Below are 24,492 nucleotides of genomic sequence, written 5' to 3'. Positions count from 1 at the left end.
TCGGTTCACTAATGAATTCATTCGGCACTCGTGTTTCATTTTTTGTTCAGACATTTCATTTCGAGTGAAATGTACCGAATGAAAGGTGAAAATGAACAAAAAATGAACCGTCTGATATCACCTTTAGGACAAAAAATCTTGTATGAACTTGTTTGATTCTTTATCAATATAAATACGAATGTCACGATTAAAAATGATTCCATATAAAACGAAACCATATCCCAATTCCCACGTGCCTTGATGTTTAGTGTTTATTGGTTTACAAGCGTACATAGTTTTTTTTAATATTGCTTAAACATTATACATAATATATATAAACTAAAAGTACTGAAAAACCAAGAACGCAAAGTGGAAAAAAATTTCCTTGATTATCGAACTTGTTCATAGATTGGTATTATTCTACAGTGTCTATATAATTAATGTATTGCATTTTCACCTTACAATAGTCCTTTACAAAATTCTTTGCAAGTTATAAATACTGTTCAAGTACATTTTATAAGTTCGTCCGCCACTACAGTCACGAAGTCACAAAGCGAATTTGTTACTGCTCTCTTCTTGCTATAAGAAAATATATAGGTGATGTGAAAACTAATCTCATGTGGTAGTGATATTTAACAGGGTTTTTACTAACTTTCTCATATCTGTGGTTAGCAAACGCGTGGAAGTACCAATTAAAAAAAAGTCACAGAAATGCAGCTTACTTAATTGTAATAATTGTCTCCTAAAGGGATTGCAGACAATAAAATTGTAAATTCAAATCCTTATTATAATGTTATTTAATTAATTCCAGGATGACATCATAATGACCAAGGTGCTAGAGGTGTCAGTTGGTGACGATGGGGAATTGCAGTTGGCTGACTCTGAGCAGACGGTAACGGATGACAATGATTCGGAGATAGATCTACACGACTACTGGCTGTGTGTGCAGTGCAAGAGCGAAAACAATAACCCCCGGTATCGATACTGCGAGCAATGCTTTAAGGTGAGGAGGGTGATTTTAATCAACTATCATCACTGTAGAATGATAACCTCGTATGTCAAAAAAACCATTAATTTTTTATTCTCAGACTCTTATGTCATTTAACTGATATAATCATGAAGTAAGGACTTATTTATGTTATTAATAAATAAGTCCTTTTTACCATCTAAAACTATGGACAAAACACATAATAATAATATATTGACGAACATTGACGAAATGAAACATTTGAACAACAACAAACGCGATGGAATCGCTATTAGGAGTTATAGAACTCTAGATGATTAAAATAATATGTATTAATATTAGTAATTAATTAACTTTGCTTTAATAAAAGATAGATCAGCAAGACTAAATGGTATGTATTACCAATACCACTGTCAGCAAACAGAAGTGAACTTCCCCCAGCAGAGGTCATCTATACAGTTTAATTAGTTTAGACGTAATTATTTGAATTTATAGAAGGCTTTCAGGTCAAGTCTGTTTCAGGTCAATTGTTTGAGTATAAAATGACAGTTGACACACTACCGATATTACAATTGTGGTAATAACAGTATTCTGCTTACTACGGCTCATATCTTCGGTGTTAATAAATCTCAGTGAGAGAAGAAGCAAGTTTCATCAAAATGTAGTAACGTGTAGCGCTGCAACTCTAAATGGGTCTTGGCTACAGATTGCATCATTTACTTGGTATTTTTATTTCATAGACAAGAAGGTGATCAGCTTTCTGTTTGACACATGCCATCGATTGCTAAAGTTTGAGACATGTTTCCTCACGATGTTTGCCTTCACCGCAGGAGCAAGTGCTCATGCAAATTTCATTGGAATCACGGCTTGCAAAGCCGTATGCAAGAACTCAGGGTCGAGGGTGGCATGCTTAAGCGTAAAACTATTCTGCACAGGACCAATGAATATAATACAGTGTAAACTCTTCATAACGAATATTAAGGGACCGAGCATTTTTTTTCGTTATAGGAAGGGAAGAATTAATGTATGGGTATTGGGTTACACGATATAAATTTACCTAATTTTATGTTATACAGAGTTTTTCGTTTTATGAATGACGTTATAAAGAGTTAACACTGCATTTGAAAACGAGAGCTCTTAACTCTGAAACTTCCAAAAGCGTATCGACAGCGATCTGACCTCAATAATGAGTTTTGTTCCGCGTGATTAAAGGATTGAGAAACTTAAGAGAACTACTCACTATCGCTATTAGAAGTAACAGAGTAAGGGCGCAGGGATAGCATTCATACCCATACATTTTTAGTAAAAAATACCATATTTAATGAATGTATTTATTTCTATTATATTCTATTAATTTGAGTGTCACATAAAGTATATAATAATAATTTATATTTATTTAAGCTTAGAATCTTGTATATCATAACAAAAACACTGGAAGTCAGAGGAAATACAGAGAGTGATATAACATAATCCGTAATAATGATATAATCCGTCTAGAATTTTGTTTACCATTTTATGGCAGTGGCTAACAATATCTTGCAATATTTTCATAATATGGCTTTATGTATTAATACTACCCATTGATTGTAAAGCAATTACTATTTAAAAACTGTATTTCTTACGTCTTATTACCCGCACCGCTTATGACGAAGGTTATCATAGTTAATTATTTAAACTGTTAAATTTGACTGTAATTAACTAATATCAGGTAAGGATACAAACATGAATGTATGTATAAGGTACAGGGTTTTTATATATAAGTGTATATTTTTTCTTTGTTGTAATATAGGATTGTTTCCTTTAAAAAAATATTATTCATAATGAAATTTTGACCATATATTTCTAGGTACGTAGAGATTTCTTCCCGCCGAGACCGAAGCGAAAAAACCGCCGTAAGAACCGCTTAGAGACAGATATTCTGCGTCCGCAATCCTCAAACTCAGATATAAACGCTGAAAACGTTTCGGAATCACCGACCAAAAGCGTTACACTTTCTCAAGTAGATCCGACAAATGTTCCGGAACCTTTTCCATGTAGTTCGCAAGATTCCGGCTTCGAGTCGGTTATCAATAGTCAAGACTTGAGCCAAGACGTCAAAATTGATAATTTAAATGCAATACTAGGTAGGAATTTAAAACGACGCGCGGCATCGGCCGATCGGAACCTTAAAAGGTTTAAAGACAGTACAGATTTCGGATCGGTAGTTGATGAAGATGACGTCAAACCTCTTAATAAAACGACTAGTGATCCAGATGTAAAAATAGAACGCATGAATGCGCCACAAAATCGTCATTCCTCGACGAATATGGCTATTGCTAGTAGTGATATAAATGATATGTGTATAACTTGCTGTTCAGCCCCTAAATCCGGAGTGTTTGTTCACGGGCGGATAGCGCACATATGCTGTTGTTTTAAATGCGCGGTCAAGGTTTGGAACAACGCCAAAAGGTGTCCGGTTTGCAATTGTAAAGTTAGTAATGTTTTAAGGGCTGTTGTTATGTAACGAAAGTTAGGAAAAGGTTCAAATTATATCTTTGGTAGTTCTTTGCGAAATATTTTTCAATAACCCTTTTGCCTGATTCGAAAAGTGGTATTTAACTATAGTACATAAGCTTTATTTCAATCCATAGCTTTTCATATCATAAATAACTGATCACTTGACATGCCTTCTGCGCCAATTAATAAAAAAAAACGTTTTTTGTCCACGTCTATGATTCACTTTTTAACACATGTCATTTGTCACTTATCATCTCACAATTTACTTTCATAAGTAAATAGATAAGCAAATTCTTCGTTTTCCCTAGTTACGAACAAAGGTGATTTTTTTATCGGCAGTGAAAAGCACCTTTCTTAATTAAGCATCTGCTGCTCAGGGAGCGTTCAAGTATTACGTCACGCAATTTTTGGAGATTATTGACCTCCCCCCCCCCATGTAACGCACCGTAACGTTTTTCTGGACCCAAGTACAGTACTGTATCCAAGTATAGTAAAACGTTTCGTGACCACCTAGTGACTCTTTATACCTAAAAGTTACCATTATATGGTGTATAAAGTACTGGAAAGTCAAAAATAATATTAACAATAACGCGTAATTCAATCCCCGCCCCGCATCGTAACGTTTTACAAAAGGAAATTTTCGTTACGTAATATTTGAACGCTCCCTCATATATAAACACAAAAATTTACATGTCTTATCTGTTATGAAAAAGAATAATACCATACCGAAATTTGATAGGGCAACGTCCATCCAAAATATATTCATGTAGGTAAACTCTTACTGTAATAGCTTAGTGCGGACGAAGTTCCATACTCTTTGCTTAGCTCTTTGTTTTTTTTACAAGGTGATTTTTAGGAGACTATCAGAAATAGGCAAGCAAAAACATAAGCAATGCACAAATATCTACTCAAATCTACAAAAACCTGGTTAATTTCTAAATTACAAGTAATATCTGTAGAAATGTAATATAAAAAAGATAACTGAGAAATGAATCAGTAGGCCAAAAATCTAATATTGCGTTTACTAGTTTAATTTATTAATTCCGTTCTAACTCTTTTGTTTTTCAAAGAACTACAATAGTAAAATGTGTCATTGAAAATCATATAAATTGATAATACTTCTATATTGACTATTGAGTAACCTATTGAGGTTAAAACAAAAATGGGCAATGTTATAGAACTAATGATAAAGGTTATAACATCCCAGAAAACTGAAAATGTTGTTTGATACAATCAACAAATGATACTTATAATCTACTATATGCTTAAAATAATACTACGTCAAGCACACTTCATTAGAAAACATCTTATACTTAATTATAACACCAATTTATTTTATTAGGTGGGTTGACATATAGATGGCGCTACTAGTATTAAATTAATATGATTAGCCCTAACCTTCAAAAGACATATCTTAATCAACTTCACTTTTCGGTTATTCAAAATTATTTTGTGGATTTTTTTGATGTTTTCGTCCGTAACAGCCTCTTTGGGGGGCTTTCACTGTGCCCATCGTCCTCGGTGGTCATTTCACCTCGTTCAAACTTAGCAAACCACTTCTCAACGGTGGATTTTCCTGATGCAGCGTCCGAGTAATGTTTATCAAGCCAAACCTTGGCTTCAATAGTATTTCTTCTCCAAAAATCAATGCTTTATTAACACACGAAATTCCTTTTTGTGCATTTTAAGAGAAGAAAAGTTCCTTCAAAGAAAAAATACTGTATATCTCAAACAAATAGTACGCCAGTTGTCAAATTTATATACGTGTCTTTTGAAGATTAGGGCTAACTAAAAATCATATTAATTTAATTCTAGTATCGCCATAATATGTCAGTCAGCCCACCTAAAGATAGAAAACTAAAAGGCAAAGCTGCCACTTTTAACGTATTTTCAAGAACCTAACATTCTGATTAAGCATCTTCAAATTATATTTATTTACCTCTTTGTAAGTGTAGTAGCTTTTGACTACTTTTTTGAGCGAGTGTAGAAATATTTTATAAAATAGTAGTAGTTGCCACTTTCGCAAAGGTTTCATCAATTTTTTTTTAACAAAAAATTAAAAAACTTTTTAAAAATAGTTTAGTTCATTTTGTGTTTTTTTTTAACTTTAACAATCGGTTTTATTAAAAAAAAGTTGTTTGTAGGTAATTAAAATTATAATCTGTAACTTATTTGTAACCACCGAAAAAGAGAGATATATTTTATTTTTACAATACTTAGAATAGTATTCGAATTATATATCTATATTTAATCCCAATTATTTCAGAACTGTAGGGCTTACGGCTTTTTAGGTTACGGTTTTTTGGAACAGATGTTTCCTATACTATACGTTCACTTGACCAAGCTCTAGTGAAAGTCATTCTCATGCCAATTCGCGCCCATACAAAGTAATAAACATGTATATATTGTATATTATTTAATATATTTTGTACAGTGGTCATTTACGTAGGCCAAAATAGATGATAAAATTAAAATGTATCTATAATTCTATATATACATTGATTTCTTTAAGAAATGTAGGATAATCTAGACTTGCAAAAATATCCCAATCATAGACAAAATAATTCTATAAGTTGACGTCAATTGCTATTCATATATATTCCTTACATTTTTAATATCGCTAAATTAGCCAAGCGGAGATTTTCTGAGGAAATTATGCAAATTATTTAACTGTCAATAGAAAATATTCTTGGTCTTATTATATTAATTACGCTTCTATAATTAATACGACTTTCCTAATTAAAAACCCACCAACTTCCTACCGAAAAGAGGATTTAATATTGTTATAATTTCTATTTCTATAAAAATAATATTTATAATATATATATATTATTGAGGGAATAGGTCACGTGTGAAATGTAAAGTAGTTCTTACGTTTAAACTTGTAATTAACACTAAGCATTAAAAAAAATGATATAGAAAAAAAATAATAAATAATTTTATTTCAGGCAGTTTGTTTTTTATTTAAGAATTCCTTTTGTTAAGTTTATTTAAGTAGTTTATTATTATACTGGATCCAGAACTGATTAATAAGTTATTCGCAACTGCAGCAATACATTTTTGTTTAAAGTATTAAAAGTGCTGAATTAGCTATATTTAGTTCCTTACTAACCGACGAGGCACGTTATTGCCTGGTAATACTGGTAAGTTTATTAATATCATTCAAAACAAGTCTAAAAAGGTTCCTTATACCCCATTATTTTTACATCTATTATTTGTTTGGGCAGGGATCGTGCTGACGATTAAAAAAAAGTTGATTTAGTTATCGTCGCTAAAACTAGTGACACTTAAAATTTAGACGAGGTTTGGTAGCTTGTATAATGTAGTCTAGTCGACAAGTTGAAAATGGAACAAAATAGAGATACTACTCCTAAAATTATGTGCGATAGCTCATTGGATCCGGAATGACGTCTAGAAAAATGTGCTAAAAGCGTGTATTAGCACATAAAAAATTGCAAAAGTTATAGACCATTAAAGATGAAAAAATAATGGCATTTAGTTTTTTGCCAATATTTAATAAACTATTAATATTTAAGAAATTTCAAATAAAGATTCTGAAAGAAGAGGAAATTTCTAATAAAACACTCCTGACTCCCAGAACTCTATCTCCATTATTTATAATGTTAATTTAACGCTGAAAATAGGTCTGCGGGTGACATTTTTAGGATTCGCGCGTGGCGTCAAAAGCGACTACGGCACATTAATTAATTTATTTAAGGTATTGAATATTTTTTTTTAAATTTGAAAAAATTATGGTGTGTTCTGAACACTATAATTAATTTATTCACGTTGAAAATTTTACTTAAAGTTAATTTTTCAACAAGTTAAATAATTGTTAACTAACGAAATTTTCTCGAACGACCGTCTTAATTGTAAGTGAAAAAAAATGTTTAAATAATGGTCGTAAAAATATTTCGCTTCTTAGAGCCTTTCTTACATACATACTTAACAAGATCGTGCCATAAAAGTTAAAAAAATATTTATACTTTGTTTATAACAATTTTTTTACTTAAACAAAAACTTAAAAATCCATGTAATGATGTTAAAAAAAAATTTTTTTTTCTCAATCATCATATAATCGTTTTTTTATTAATACAAGATATTTATTAATTTGCAAAAAAAAAAATTCCCGCCATTTGTTGATAAATTTTTTTTAAACAAATTGATTAAATCAATATTTTTAAAAAAAAATTTAACACAACTTTATTACATTAAAAATTTTATGATTTTTAAAAAAAAAAAATTTCCTTCATAACAATTTTTAATTGTTTATAATCGTTTTTTTTAATTTTCTATTGTTTAAATAATTAGTTAAGAAATTTTTTTTTCCTAAAAATCATAATTGACAGTCTTCTATAAAGTAACAGAAAAAAAATTTTTTTTAATCAACAATTCTATTGTTTATTAACTTACCAATTTGTTATAAACAAATATTCAACTTTTGTTTATTTTTTTCTAAAACTTCTAAAATTAACAAAAACAACCATATATAACAAAGTATAGAAAAAAAATTTTTTAATTTTAAATAAAAGTAATATTCATGATAATCAAAAAATTTACAAAAAAAAAATTTTCTATACTTTGTTATATATGGTTGTTTTTGTTAATTTTAGAAGTTTTAGAAAAAAAATAAACAAAAGTTGAATATTTGTTTATAACAAATTGGTAAGTTAATAAACAATAGAATTGTTGATAAAAAAAAATTTTTTTTCTGTTACTTTATAGAAGACTGTCAATTATGATTTTTAGGAAAAAAAAATTTCTTAACTAATTATTTAAACAATAGAAAATTAAAAAAAACGATTATAAACAATTATAAATTGTTATTAAGGAAAATTTTTTTTTTTAAAAATCATAAAAATTTTAATGTAATAAAGTTGTGTTAAAATTTTTTTTAAAAATATTGATTTAATCAATTTGTTTAAAAAAAAATTATCAACAAATGGCGGGAATTTTTTTTTTTGCAAATCAATAAATATCTTGTATTAATAAAAAAACGATTATATGATGATTGAGAAAAAAAAAAATTTTTTTAACATCATTACATGGATTTTTAAGTTTTTGTTTAAGTAAAAAAATTGTTATAAACAAAGTATAAATATTTTTTTAAATTTTATGGTACGATCTTGTTAAGTATGTATGTAAGAAAGGCTCTACGAAGCGAAATATTTTTACGACCATTATTTAAACATTTTTTTTCACTTACAATTAAGACGGTCGTTCGAGAAAATTTCGTTAGTTAACAATTATTTAACTTGTTGAAAAATTAACTTTAAGTAAAATTTTCAACGGGAATAAATTAATTATAGTGTTCAGAACACACCATAATTTTTTCAAATTTAAAAAAAAATATTCAATACCTTAAATAAATTAATTAATGTGCCGTAGTCGCTTTTGACGCCACGCGCGAATCCTAAAAATATCACCCGCAGACCTATTTTTAGCGTTAAATTAACATTATAAATAATGGAGATAGAGTTCCGGGAGTCAGGAGTTTTTTGTTGGAAATTTCCTCCTCTTTCAGAATCTTTATTTGAAATTTCTTAAATATTAATAGTTTATTAAATATTGGCAAAAAACTAAATGCCATTATTTTTTCATCTTTAATGGTCTATAACTTTTGCAATTTTTTATGTGCTAATACACGCTTTTAGCACATTTTTCTAGACGTCATTCCGGATCCAATGAGCTATCGCACATAATTTTAGGAGTAGTATCTCTATTTTGTTCCATTTTCAACTTGTCGACTAGACTAAATGATAGTTATTACAAGTAAAGGAATGAGATTGGGAAGTTACCTAAGTTCTGTTTCAAAAAAAATTGGACTAACTTTAAACACGTGATTTTTACCACACTGAGGGGCAAATTTAACTGACGTCAGAACACCACGGTCACCTTTTTCTGTCGCCAAAGCATTTCCCTTCTAAGAAATATTAAAAAGTTTATTCATGAGTCATACCAGAAATATGGTAGTGACGAAGTTCATCTATCGCTATTCGCCCCTGTGTTGTGTAAATTACTACGTGGTACATGGTGCATGTTTAAAATGTACTTATAAACAAACACAAGTCGTACTTAAGTATGCTTGAATGTATGAGTATGTAAATGGATGTGTGTGCGTATAATACACTCTGTGATTGAGAGTGTGGCTGAAAGTTGTTATATTTAAAGTAATGTATGTTCTTAATTTCCCACCGTAAGGTAATAGAACTTTACCAATAAACTGGGATAACTAAAACGCATGATTTGCGGAATCTTAAAAGATAATTTATTTTAATAAGCATGAATAAATCAGTGCCAGCTTCTTATTTATGAGCCGTACCGTTATCTGACGTTCTACGAAAATGAATTATTTTATTTCACTGAGTATTATTTTTGGATTTGTTATATATTAAGTATATAAACTTATATGAGAAAATATAATAGACCTTCTCGAATCTGTATGAATATTTAATAGAAGTGATTTAGCACTAGCTGGGAATACTGAATCTACCAACAGGTAAAATAACTTTGGAAATCCAGGATCTACTGATGGAGTTGTTAAGTACTTAAGATGCTTATATTTTCTTTATGAGATAAGTATTTGCTAGTCTAGCATAAAATATATTTATAATTGCCAAATTATATATTTGGATGGATAACGATAGATGTAAATTATTTATATGAATTATGATGGATTTTATTTGGCAAGTGCGTAATCGACTCTTTGTGCCATTGATTTGTCTTTTCCATATGAGCAACATGCTCATATGGCTCATCTATGACGAAAATGGAAAAAAATGCATTTTTCGTTAATTAATATTCGAACGAACGACCGGGGTTGACAATCTCATGCTTAACTTCTAGTCTCATACTGCTCAGATTTCAATACCATAATTTTTGTAGAGTCAATCCTACTTAGAGATATCTTTCTGCAATGCTTCCATATAACAAAACTATAGAAGTTGTAAAGGAGTGATTAATTACTCCTCCTATGAAGAGGCTCTCAACAATATTTAAAAGCCATTTAATAGCTTAACAGTGGCATGTCTGAATAACATTATTATAAAAATCGAGTAGGTAACTTAAGAGGATCGTGGAACACTACAGAAAATATAATATTTTTAAATGGAGCAAAGAAGCCTTCGAGACGGCCATAATAGACCATGGACACCCATTTTGCATTTGAGGTAGGGAGATCCTATAATGGTAGCGAACACGGAATCTGTTATTCTGAAAATATATTTGCTAATCTCTTAAAAATATACTAAGAATTTATTAGTTCACAAGGGCATGAAAAATAGTGAGATAACATTGGAAGTATTATACAGGGCGTCTCAGAGTTGGGACATGAAGGGAAAGTACCTTAAATATCTAATTTTACAAGAAGAGTTTAATAATAAAAAATAGATGTTAATCTCTAATTAATATTTTTACGTTCAAACGTAGAGGGGTGACAATTAGGGGTTGTATACGTATCAAAAAAAACAAAACATTTTATCTAAAAAATAAAAATTTAGGCGTACGGACCACCCTTAACATTTAGGGATTTGAAAGATAGTAGCCGATCCTCAAACTTACTGAATAGGCATAAAAAATTTCATAAGAATCGGTCGAGCCGTTTTGGAGGAGTATGGGAACGAACATCGTGACACGAGAATTTTATATATTAGATTACGAATGTTAGCTCTCTTTCAAATATAGTTGAGTTGGTACGTGAATTATCATGTTTAGAAATCTTAAATTACCTTTGTTAATTAACATGCTCCACATTAATACAATACAACCTTAATTACATACAAATAATCTACCACGAGTATGTAGTTCGATTCAGTAGAAACTATGTTTATGACTGGAAAGCGTTGATTTGTGCAAACACTATCATATTATAAAGATTTTACTGTAAAAGTTTTATTTTTCATTTCTATCTACAATTCTCATTTCTTATTCTTTAAAAGTACGCCACAATTAAACTGTGTTTAATTAATAATACTTATTTCAGAACTTATAAATTTTAGAAGCAACTAAGAATTTCTCTAAATTTAGCGAGCAGTCTTTTCCAAACAGGAAACCTTCGGAAGCGGGGAAGGTTAAGGTCGGCAAAAATCAATGTCGACCGCCGTCGGCCGTACTACGCTTAGCATTTAGGCTTTAGCTACTAGTTCGTACTTCGTAGGATGTCTGCGTAGATAGGCACCCTAAGTTACGATTTATTATCTTTTTATTAATAATATTTTTGGCATAAAATTAGATAGCCTCTTAGGTTAAACTTGTAACTGAGCTAACAGTTTATAACAGTTGTTACGTAGGTATATGGCTATTGAAATATAGGTAAAAAATCGTGTATATCAACGTTGGTATAATATAATAATATGACCCTTGAAATATTAAGACATAATATATTACGCATTTTAGAGCCTTGTATAACAGTAGCGTTGATAGTTGTGTATGTTGTTTTTGTCATTCTTTGTGTTAAACGGCGATATTTTCCAATGTGTGCATGAATCATCGATACTGTACTCTGTAGTACATAAGCATAACTAGGTGCGTCGAACTGTCGTGTCTCCGCCGCACCGCGCCACCCCCGATTTATCGGCCCGCATACTACTGCTGTGTTTCGACTTATAATGTCGTCGTCAGGCAGTTATTTAATAAATGTGCCGAAGTTGAAGGGACGCGAGAACTTTGATGACTGGGCGTTTGCGCCAAGAAATTTTCTCATCTTGGAAGGTATAGACATCGATGCCATTCCTGAGGATTTAAGTGATGCAGAAGACAGAAAAGCGAAAGCAAAACTCATCATGACGATTGATCCCAAGTTGTATGTTCATATAGAAAATGAAACTAAAGTCAAGGATTTGTAACAGAAACTACGGAAATTATTTGATTCACCAGAAGAATCAGTCTACTAAGAACATTAATATCCACTAATCATACGTTAAATGTCAAGAAGGTTATAAAATGCTATAAGTGCAAGAAAATAGGCCACTTCAAAAACCAATGTCCTGAAGTTAAAGAAAAGCAAGTAAACGCATTTAGTGCTGCATTTTTTAATAGTGAATTTAATAAGTATGATTGGTATATCGACTCAGGGGCTAGTACTCATATGACATCATGCAGAGAAAATGTATTGGAAGTGATAAAAGTACCATGATATGAAAGAAATTATTGTTGCAAATAATATGACTGTGCCAGTTGTGTGTGCCGGGAATACACAGATAACTACGCTTGTGAATAATTCTCAGTTTGACATTAAAGTGAACAACATTTTGTACATACCTAACCTGACCACCTAACCTATTATCAGTAAGCCAGCTAATAGCAAAAGTAAACATAGTTATTTTCAAAATTGATGTGTGTTATATACATAAGCAACGGAATGAGCTTATTGGAATAGCAAATTTAAAGAATGGTGTGTATAAGTTGAATACAGTTAGTCAGAGAAAGTGTTGGTACAGGTGCAAAACAGTGGCATAGGAGATTAGGTCATATTAATAGTAATGATTTGCAGAAGATGAAAAATGGTGCTGTAGATGGCATATCATTTGATATGAAGGCTGATATTCAGAAAATAAACTGCCAGGTATGTTGTGAAGGGAAACAGATTTGTTTACCATTCCAATTAAGAAACCATAGAAGTACAGAATTGCTAGATTTAGTTCACTCAGATCTGTGTGGGCCTATGGAGGTTCGATCGTCATGTCAGAATATTTGGGAGCCCTGTAATGACGCGGAATAAATTGTGTAATTCCGACAAGATTTCTGTATCTGTTTCTAAACATTTGTTTTTTCTTATAGGCAAGTAGGTGACCAGCCTTCTGTACCTAAATAAATAGACAGAAATGTCCTACGGCCTCAGGATTATTCAGAATTTGATATAAACTTTTAGGAAAACTGATAATGACTTTGTTGACAATTGTTTTTGTAAAATATTAGTATTTTTATAGGTAGGTTAGGTATACTAAAATTATAAATGTAATAATTTCAGAGTTCCAAATGTTCAAAATTTCTGGTTGTATTTTTCTGCCTTTGAAGAAGAATATTACATTTGTATCAATGACAAAGCCCCTGGCTGTAGAAAGTCACAATAGTGCAGACATTTTCTAATAATTATTGAATTTCGACTATCCTTTAATTTATAATAAATGACAACACAGCCCAATATTGGTTCCTATATTTTTATAACATTAAGGTTTTGGATAAAAACATTATTCTGCTTTACACAAGTATGAAATACCATCATTATTAAGCTTTTTAATTTTATTGTTCATATCTATTACTTTTTATAAACTAATTAGAAAATATGTTAAAATAAATATATTTGTCTACGAAATAAGATGTTTCTGATTAGCTCTATGTGAGGCTGGGTTTGAAATAGTTTTTATTATACTTAAGTTTGAGTTTGTATAACTGGATGTTATTTTGTAGTGTGTTCAAAGTTTACTAGGTATAATCATTAAATTAAACTACTACTTACTATGCTATTTTAACTTGGTTACTATTTTAGGGTAGTCTGTTTCTTAAACTATTTTAAAATAAAGAAATATTTTACAGAACACCACTATTTATTAATATTGACTTAATACAATGACATATGACAGAATGATTTAAAAAAATATTAAACGTGCTCTCGCGTCGTCGACTCGAGCAGCGCACTGATACGGGGAACCCGCTTGCTGGAGGCGCTTCATGGGTTTCGCACACAGGCGCTGCCGGGAGTCGGCGCGGCCCTGCAGAGCGTCGGAAGACGATATGTATATAGAGTGGTTAAGTGCATTTTCTTCATGCATAATTTAGTAGAATTCTGAGTCGCGATCCCAGCCCATTCCCCACCTCGCTCCTGGAATGTCTCGAGCACTTTGCGGACACTGTCTCGTCCGTTTAATATTGGCTAGAAATTAAATTATTATAAGTCATTTGCTTGGATGACCCACACGTGGGTGTGAACATTTTTTTAAATTTATATTTTAGTAATAAATATATTTACTCAGAGATAACATTTATTTATTTACACTTCGTCACCATAATTTACAAACTATAACTAAAACATTCTAATGATGAAATAAAATTTGAAATAGGTCCAGTAGTTTTTAAATTTATCATATACAAATCTTTCCTCTTTCAAATATTTGTAGACTATGAAAAAACCAAAAAACCAAGTGTTTCTAAATTAACATATTATAAGAACTAATGTGTTTTTAATTGAAATCTATAAAACACATATTTAATACACTAATACATTTAATGAACCATAGTACTTACCTCTCTAGACCACAGAGCTTGATCGGCCTTGGCCAAATCCTCTTTTAGTGAAGACAGATTTTGGGTTAAAGTTGTTTCTTTATGCCATAATTCACTGAAAAATATGTGCAATTAAAGGAACAACATTCATTTCATTTAATAGCGGAAATCTCAAATCAAAGCTCAAATAAAGCTCACGAAGTACAGTGAGTTGACTTTGTGTATCCTGTAATTTGTTATAAATATTCAGTCGGGGATACAAAGCTTATGAAACAATAAGCAATTCATAATTCTCTCAATAAATTACTACTTTACTATAATTTTAAATAAAAATCTGCTAGTTATATAAAATCCCTTAAATCTAGCACAGTTAGAGTTATTTAAAATAACTGTTTCATTAGCAAACATACAAACCATATAACCAATACCATGATAGCTGATGAATATTAACATTATATTTATACAATGTTAGGATAAATTTTTGCTATTACTAAATAATGATCAAGATGTCAACAGATATGTTAGGTTATGTTTTGGCCAACATACAAACCAGGCTTGGCTTCTTGATTAGATCCCTCCATCAAAGCATCTGAGGACTGAGGAGGGTTGTGAAACCTGTTCAGTATGTGTAGCCTCTTCTACAACCTCATCACTACAAACAGTAGCATCCTTTGACACCTTATCACCAACCGCCATTTCATTCGACATTGTCAATTCTAATTATATCACAAACCTAGTCTCAGGCCTTGTATAACCACATTACAATCACTACACTACACACCATATCCAGACATTTAGTATATAAATTATCAGAAAACTATTTAAATATACGTAAACTTTAATACCGCTAGACAGACGCCACATTTTGACTTTGTAATCTATAATTTATGGTTTAAACTTTATGGTTGCCACAGACTGCTACAAATAATTTAAAATACATCGTAGTCTTGAAGTAGTGAAAAAATACATGTCTAAGGTAGATGAAGTAATAAAATTGCACGGCCATGAAGTTTTAAAACTCCCACCTTATCATAGCAATCCCATAGAAATTATTTAAGGAATAATGAAGCAAACAGTTGCTGATTAAAAATGTTAATAGCCCAAACTCGGGGGATTACTGTTTGTAAAAAATAAGAGGGAGAGGGGGGGGGATTTCTATTGGAGTCAAATTATACCTCTCAACAAGGCGGATTGTTTGAGCTCAAACAAGTTTCGTTTCTGGATATCACGTTAGTATAATTAGTATTGCGTCTGTGAGAAATACGCATTGTAGTCTGTTGACAACATCTTAAACTTATACTCTGTGATTAAAAATGCATTGACGTTGTACGTCTATAGCAAATGTCACTACGCTAAAATAAAACTAGTGTCAAATTAATTTTCGGTAAAGATGTGAGAGAGAAGTACCTAAATTTGGGGTGCGGGGGGAGGGGGAGGGGGGGGTTGTAGGGGTGTAGTAATCACCCCCCACAAATTTTGGGCTTAGGAAACCAAAAAAAAAAAAAATTTTTTTTTTTTTTTACAGTACTTAATCTGAAAATGATCGCAAGAAATCAGTGTCTAGTATATATGTAAAGCCAAGTTTTAAAAAATGATAATAAAATAACGCACATTCACGTAAAAAGTAACACAGGTTATTTTAAAAAAATATTAATATACTAACCTAAGATGTCCACTATTTTTAGACGCCATTCGCACACGAAATTTGAAAATGATCGCAAGAAATCAGTGTCTGTACTAGACATATATTACAGACAGTATATAAAGCCAAGTTTTAAAAAAATGCTAATAAAATAACGCACATTCACGCAAAAATAAAAAACCTAAAAAGTAACGGCTTTTTAACTTATAATTTGCACTTGATCACTGTGAACACACACTGTTCTGGCAAAATCCAAATTCGAAATGGCCGATTGCGTTTATACTTTAAACAATGAATAGTAGAGAATAGAGATGTGAAAAATAATCTATTCTGTGAAAGTGAAAAAATCGATTATTTTAGTATTCGATTTTAATCCGATTTTGTTTTCGATTTTGAGTTTCAGTTGAACAGTTATTTAAAAAAAATATTAATATACGGTTAGTATATTAATATTTATATAACCTAACCAATCTAAATAATATTTATTTTTGTGGACAGCTCCGATCTAAATAGTAATTGTTTATTCAAGCCTCGGCTTCTCGGCGTCCTGGTCGCCTTCGGCGACCAAATATTCATATACTAACTCTAACCTAACCAATCTAAATAATATTTATTTTTGTGGACAGCTCCGATCTAAATAGTAATTGTTTATTCAAGCCTCGGCTTCTCGGCGTCCTGGTCGCCTTCGGCGACCAAATATTCATATACTAACTCTAACCTAACCAATCTAAATAATATTTTTTTTGTGAACAGCTCCGATCTAAATAGTAATTGTTTATTCAAGCCTCGGCTTCTCGGCGTCCTGGTCGCCTTCGGCGATCAAATATTCATATACTAACTCTAACCTAACCAATCTAAATAATATTTTTTTTGTGAACAGCTCCGATCTAAATAGTAATTGTTTATTCAAGCCTCGGCTTCTCGGCGTCCTGGTCGCCTTCGGCGATCAAATATTCATATACTAACTCTAACCTAACCAATCTAAATAATATTTTTTTTGTGAACGGCTCCGATCTAAATAGTAATTGTTTATTCAAGCCTCGGCTTCTCGGCGTCCTGGTCGCCTTCGGCGACCAAATATTCATATACTAACTCTAACCTAACCAATCTAAATAATATTTGTTTTTGTGGACAGCTCCGATCTAAATAGTAATTGTTTATTCAAGCCTCGGCTTCTCGGCGTCCTGGTCGCCTTCGGCGACCAAATATTCATATACTAACTCTAACCTAACCAATCTAAATAATATTTGTTTATGTGGACAGCTCCGATCTAAATAGTAATTGTTTATTCAAGCCTCGGCTTCTCGGCGTCCTGGTCGCCTTCGGCGACCAAATATTCATATACTAACTCTAACCTAACCAATCTAAATAATATTTGTTTTTGTGGACAGCTCCGGCGCTACGGGAAATGCAGCCCCTCCACCCTTGCGTACCAAAGCACAGGCATTTTATTCAAGCCTCCGCAACCTCGGCTTTTTGGTCGCCTCTGGCGACCAGCCTCAGCCGCTACAGCTTTCATAATGCCTGTGCTTTGTTACAGCGGGTGGGGGCTGCTCTTCCTCCGCGCCTCCGATTATTTATATACACTCTAGGGGCAAGGCAGACAAGACCACGTGGATAGTGGGGTGCTCTGATTCGGTTTTGGGTACTATTTGAATAATTTAATAATTTTCGGAACCATACATTAATTAAAACATGAAGTTAATGTAATGTATGTACATTTGACAAGTAATGCTTAAATTAGGTTCAACTATAAAATTAACAAATGAGGAAATAATCGATTCGATTAGGTTCAACTTTAAAAATAACAAATGAGAAAATAATCGATCCAATTAATTTACCGAAAATGTCACATCACTTATAACCAATAGAAAACGACAATGACACATCACTCATAACCAATAGAAATCGAGAATGTCACATCTCTTATAACCAATAGAAAAGTAGTTAGATAATGGCGGATTGTTTATAATTTCAATACAATTGACAAAAGTTAAAAAATTTTTTTTAAAATACTTTGACGCTTATCCTAAAGCTAAAATCACTTGGAGGTGTTCCAAACAAGGGTCCCCGAGACTCCTGCATAATCAGTATCATCAAATTCCAACGCATGGATATCAACCCCAACCCTAATTTTCTATTATGGTGGTCGTTTACATATTAAAGTTGTTTTATTTAGAAAATTAGTGTTATAAGTATATTATTGTAAGTTTTGATGGCGTTTTAGTATGTGAGTACTGAGTGTATCAGTGTTCGAATTCCTGTCTTTTTTACTCGTGGAAATCAATGGATATATTTGAAGAAGTAAGGTATGCGAGGCGCGTACTCTTTAATTAGTACTACGCTACGCTACTCCGAGTCGAAGAAAAGGTGGTTTTTGTTTTGAAATGGTGTGATACGTTAACAAATTGAGATTACAGTTATGTGCGCATTGCTTTAATTTTGTATAATAATTATATGTGCCTAGAATCAACGCAAGAAGAAGACAGACTGATACTTTTGTCGTTCCACAGTCCTTAACCAATCTAGGTAAACATGCGCCCCTCAGTAGAATGCTTAGGAATTTTAACCAATGTAGTTGTAGACATAGTCTTGACGTGTATTATGACTCACTTCCTAGTTTTAAGAAGAAAATTCAGTCATCTCAGCCATAAGTCATGTAATATTTACAACGTTTCAATTTATCTATGTTTAAAGATACAAATACTTAAGTAAACTCTGTCCGCTATCATTTATTAGAGTCAATGTTGTGTACACCTATTATTAGATTGCATGCTAGAATAAAACCCAATATTGTTAATTAGAAAATATATACATGTAATCTGTTGGTGTTCCTTAATAAATAAATAAATATGTGTAAACCAAAGTACTGACAAGACATATCGTGGTACATATTGATATTAAGTTCTATCTATGCTGTGCAGAGTTAACATATTTTCTATATTGATAATAGACCTAATCACTAGCTATATTTATTAGGAGGATATTGAACATTCATAAAGTGCTTTTTCTTAATGAAACTCCTTTTTTCAATGTACTTTAGAATTAAATTTAATTGTTAACATATTTGGAATATGTTAAGTGCTTTATATTTTGTTTTGCTTGTTATTTGATGCATTACTTTTTGTGGCTATAGCAATTCTAATTGTGAGCGGCCACCTCAAGATGATGGTGGAGACCATTCTCGAGTCCTCACAGTACTTTGGTGAGTCCATTACTTCTTAGCTTCCTTTACATATTTTTTTTAATACATGCTGTTACACATTATGTATTATTTTGTAAGGTAAATTAAACTTAAGTTTGTATAATGAAACTATTATATTTTTATTAAAGTTAACATTGTTTTAGCTTCATCCCTTGCTTTGCAATTATTAAAGACTAATTATGGGTAATTAGTAGTTGGCAAAATACTATTTTTCAGTTTTACTTGATGATATCTTAGTTATACTATATAGTACTTTGTATGATGACTCTCGTTATTCATTGTCACATTCTGCATCTAAATCACCTGTATATTATAATACAAAATTGAGTTAGTATGACTTGCCTTGTTTACCTATGAGGTTTGTATCATTAAAACTAAAAGTTTTTAATAAAATTTATTCAATACATAATATTTTAGACCATTAGAATGGTGTATAATCATTCTTGTTATATTATGCTGTCTCTCTGCATTCATAAATTTGAAAGCCAAAATAATTACAATTTGACACAATACCTTAGGAAAGTCTTAAATAGATATTATCATTAACAAGACGTGTATTATCACTCTGTATTGACTCTTTCTCCCTAGTATTGAGGCTAGCAGGAACCCCAGCTATAGAGCGGGACACAGGCCTTGTACCATCAGACTCTTCTCCGATTGATGCAATGTGTGAAGTTACGAGTGGTAAGTGGATGGAAAAATATTAAATTAGTCACTTTATAATTAAATCAGTTTTATAACATTAAACACAATTACTTACATTTCATTTATTATTACATTTTATACATAAACATAATAGGTGACTAAGCTCAACCTTACATTTCTCAAAAACTCTGATATCTTTTTTATTCTTCCTTTATATTAAATATATTATAAATACATATATACTGTGCTTTATGTTTGAATGTGTATTCCGTTTTTTGCTTTTGTGTACAATGTAATTGTTTGGATACTGTTGAGCAAATAAATAAAAAAATATTAATTTGTTTTATTTATTTCTAAGATATGTAAAATCCTTATTATTTAATATAAATACTGGAAACTACAGTTGACTTGAGCCTTGAATAACCGATTTAATTCCTGGAGGTTTCAGCTTTTTGGCGCACGTCGCCCCGCCTTACAATTATAATTTTAAAATGCGCCTGATATAAAACTTGCGCAATGTCGCAACATACTCCCGGCCGTTGAAACTCTTTCAACATTCTTTTTTATTCTTCTTGTACCGGCAACTTGCACAGCCGGACCAATGAACGTGTTATGCAGCCGCTGCTGGTTTTAATCTCTGCCACTCTGGCCACTCCATCTAAGCCGCCATTTATCAGCCGCACTCGACCTAACTTCCAGCAGAGAGGAGCAGTATTTTGCTCGGCTATCAGCACTAGGTCCCCAATATTAAGATTGGCAGAGTTCTCTCTCCATTTAGTGCGCTGTTGTAATTCCGCCATGTACTCCTTTTGCCATCGTCTCCGAAAGTGCTGCCTTAATTGCTCAATTCTCTGGTACCTTTGTAAGTGACTAAATTTGAATTCACCTAGACCTTTAGAAGGCACTGAGGTTAATGGTCGTCCAATAAGAAAGTGTCCTGGGGAAAGGGTATTTAAGTGTTTATTGTATGATGATGGATTTGCAGAATACTCTTTCTGGCTTCTTAATTTGGCCATAGCTACATCATATTATGCTGCCTGAAATATCAATTAGATACAATAAAATATTTGCTTTATTCTAATAGGAACCTTGTGTTACCCTATTATATAGGCGCTAGACTGTTAGCCCAGTATAATTTGCAAACCCAATACCCAAATAATACTGGGTGACAGAAACCATGGTAAGAAAAGCAACCTAAAACTTGTCTTTAAAGGAAAATTAATCAAAAATTATCAAGGAAAAGAAAATATTGAGTGCAAGCCCAATGGTTACAATAAAACTATTGCTTTTCAGTCTGAAAATGTTATTTTGCTCATTTAGATGTTGTTTAAAATATAACTTATAGTGAGTAAAAGTTTACTTAAATTTTAAGATACCTGTGTCCTTTTCAAAATTCAGATTACCTAATATATAAAATTCTCATGTCACAATGTTTGTTCCCATTATCCTCCGAAATGACTCGACTTTTTTTATGCATATTCAGTAAATCTGAGAATCTGCAATAATTATCTATCTTTCATACCCCTAAGTGATAAGGGGTGTTTTAGACAAAAATGATTTTATTTTTTTATGATACAGCATACAACCCTTATTTTCATCTATCCTCTACAATCAACCCTTATTTTTTATTTGTTAGTTAAGAACTTAGATCTCTGAGGTTTATATAACGAAAAATCACAGAAAACGCTAAAGTTTTCATTCCGGAAAACCGAACAGTCTCTGGTATCATAGCAAAATGTTGGTAAGTTATAAAAAGATAGGCTAGGCATTAAGGAGAAACGAAGTTCGCGGGGTCGGCTATTTATACTATATAAACTGCAGACAAAATATTAATGGGAACAAAAACTGAAAGTACCTGTGCTTGTTCAAAGAATCCTTGTTTGTCTCGCGATATATTTGACACGTGTTTCTGCCACAGACCGGACCACAGGTCTTCCTCTTGAAGAAGCTTGTACATGTCATTCAAAGACTGCATCATTTCCTAAAAAGATAAATATATTTAGAACAAATTAATATAACAGATCTAATTACATAAGGAAAATGTTTTTATTTTCTCTTGTATTAACTCTTTAGTTTATAAGGAATTTAAAATTTGTACTATGGTGTAGACCCACAGGCGCTTCATTCATTTTTAATGGTACAGTAATAATTGAAAAAACTTCTCTGAAAGTGGGTTCTTGGCAGGTATATTTAGTCTATTTTAATCCAAGAGTAAGCTTTAAAATTATGGCATAAATATTTAAATATTGACTTACAGATAGTGTTGTGGTTTCTACGTCGTAATCGTAGATTTCAAGCGCAGCCCGAAATCATCATAACTAGTCAAAACGAATGCATTCATTTTCAAACATATTCATCCATTGCATAGCATTAGAATTTGTGCTTATGAATTTTTCGTGCACAAATTTCTCAGCAATATTTTTTAGGTTTTGTTGCTTATTTTCCATTAGTTCATTTAATATGTTTTTAATAGTATCTGTCTGTTTAATGTTTTCAATTGTCTTCGGCTTTTCTGAATAGATTTCTTCGCGATATTGATTTTCAAATTGTCATACATGACATGACTTTACCTAACCAAACTCTTCTTACTTGATATCGTTTTTTTAAGCTATTTTTAACTTTTACATATGCGGCAGTTTTAGCAATTTCTTTATGCTGATTTATCGACTGTAATTCTTCTGGCAAAGCAAACATTTTTCCATTACTTGTCATTACAACCAACCAAACAACACAAAGAATATTAGATTTTGCATCTTGGCCGGCATTAGCTTGAACACGAAACAAAGTCTGGTGGCGTCACTTTCAGACATTTTTGTTTCTTTGTATAAATTACAATTTAAACAAACAAAAATGTTGTTTTATAAGGGAGTTACACTCAAATGTGTTGCAAATGCTATTTCAGTTAAAAATCACTTTTATCCTATTTCTTTTATAATCAATTAAAAATGTACTCGTAACAAACACTTCATAATCAAATTAAAAAAATAAAAATGACATATGTCAATGTCTTTTCCACAGACTAACAAACAAATCTAAATGAACATTGATAAAAACAAAATAGATAATGAATAATAATAATAATTTTTCGTTAAGTTATGATGTAGCGCTATCTACCTATTGTGTTTTACTAACAATTGTAAAGATTAAAGAGTACCAAACTAACTATATTTGCAACCAACAATAATTATAGTTGTATGTTTTCGTTGGAATGTAGCCTGGAATAGGTTTAAAAGTCGAGTAACAATTAAATAGCAATTTTATTCTGATACACGTGAGACTAGGGATGTGAAAAAATAATCGATTATTAAAAAAATCGATTTTAATCGATTTTTTAAAAAGTAAAAATCGATTTTTTTACGCGATTTTTATATTTAAAATAATCGATTATTTTTATAATTGAAAATCAATCATAGTCGATTTTTTATCCATTGATACATTGAAACCGATTATTTGAAGTTGTATTGATATACTCGATGCATTGATGTTTCTTTGTAAAACATCTAAAGGATGATAAAACCAGTTAATTTTACAAAAACTCAAGTTTGAATGGAACACTATAATTTAAAAGTAAAATAAATTTATTCAGCAGCACAAGACTACATACAATTAAAAAGACAACAAAAATACTGCAATGTGCTACTGAAAAGGCATATACTCAGCATTCATCAAATTTTACCTAAAATCTATCAAAACGAGATTAAGTTAATTTCTATTTTGATTATTCTTAAACGTTAATTAATTGTATTTACGTCCTTCTCGTCTCGCGCAGCTCTTCGCTTTTGCCGCGATTTAGTATTGACGTAATCGCTCTCCTGTGTTGAGCTATCACCTGCATCGCGCTCCAACTGAACATTTCCTTGTGTCGGAGAAGATTTTTTCATTTTGTACTGCGTTTCTCAAAACTAAGGTTCAATAACCGTTGAAACAGATAGAAGTCTTAGCAACAGGTGTCCTTGTCCTGATTGGCGACCGCCCTTCCAGTATTGCGTAAGATGATTTGCGTATGCGCACAGAGGGACAGGGCAACGTAAAATGGGAGGGGCCAACGCACCGGTGGAGGGGCCTGCGGTTGTCTGATAGAGGCACGGTACCAGGATCACAGAATTTAATGGAGACACACAGAGAATCTAACGCTTCTCGCGCTTCATGCGTGCCGGGTAGCGTAATATAATTTTTGATACCAAATTTATTTAAATTATGAAAATAAATATTATTTAAACTGCACATTCACTAAAAACACGTCCAAACTGTACGGCGCCGGAGGGGAAGAGGCAATACAAAGTAAAACAAGACAAACATGACAGCACAAAATTTAACACGTTGAACGCCATGGGGGCA

General features: G+C 31.7%; 3 long non-coding RNA genes across 6 annotated transcripts; 1 reads left to right on the top strand and 2 right to left on the bottom strand.

Annotated features, from left to right (window-relative positions):
• Positions 1-13,967: 13,967 nt before the first annotated feature.
• Positions 13,968-15,530, bottom strand: LOC125058776. Of its 4 annotated transcripts, none has more exons than XR_007118500.1 (3): positions 15,077-15,530; positions 14,684-14,777; positions 13,968-14,312 (listed from the first exon to the last, which is right to left on the bottom strand). It is a non-coding gene; the product is annotated as an uncharacterized LOC125058776 (long non-coding RNA). The 4 variants fall into 4 exon arrangements; XR_007118502.1 differs by having other exon boundaries at positions 15,209-15,530; XR_007118501.1 differs by having other exon boundaries at positions 15,213-15,530.
• A 2,910-nt stretch (positions 15,531-18,440) lies between these two features.
• LOC125058590 lies at positions 18,441-20,491 on the top strand. Its single transcript, XR_007118445.1, has 2 exons — positions 18,441-19,509; positions 20,098-20,491. It is a non-coding gene; the product is annotated as an uncharacterized LOC125058590 (long non-coding RNA).
• On the bottom strand, positions 20,486-23,893 carry LOC125058589. Its single transcript, XR_007118444.1, has 3 exons — positions 22,410-23,893; positions 22,010-22,135; positions 20,486-21,191 (listed from the first exon to the last, which is right to left on the bottom strand). It is a non-coding gene; the product is annotated as an uncharacterized LOC125058589 (long non-coding RNA).
• Between the last annotated feature and the right edge of the window lie 599 nt (positions 23,894-24,492).

The sequence above is a fragment of the Pieris napi genome, chromosome 18, assembly GCF_905475465.1.
Source record: "Pieris napi chromosome 18, ilPieNapi1.2, whole genome shotgun sequence".
NCBI lineage: Eukaryota > Metazoa > Arthropoda > Insecta > Lepidoptera > Pieridae > Pieris > Pieris napi.
Note: the sequence above shows the minus strand (reverse complement) of the source record. Positions and strands in the feature narration are given on the sequence as shown.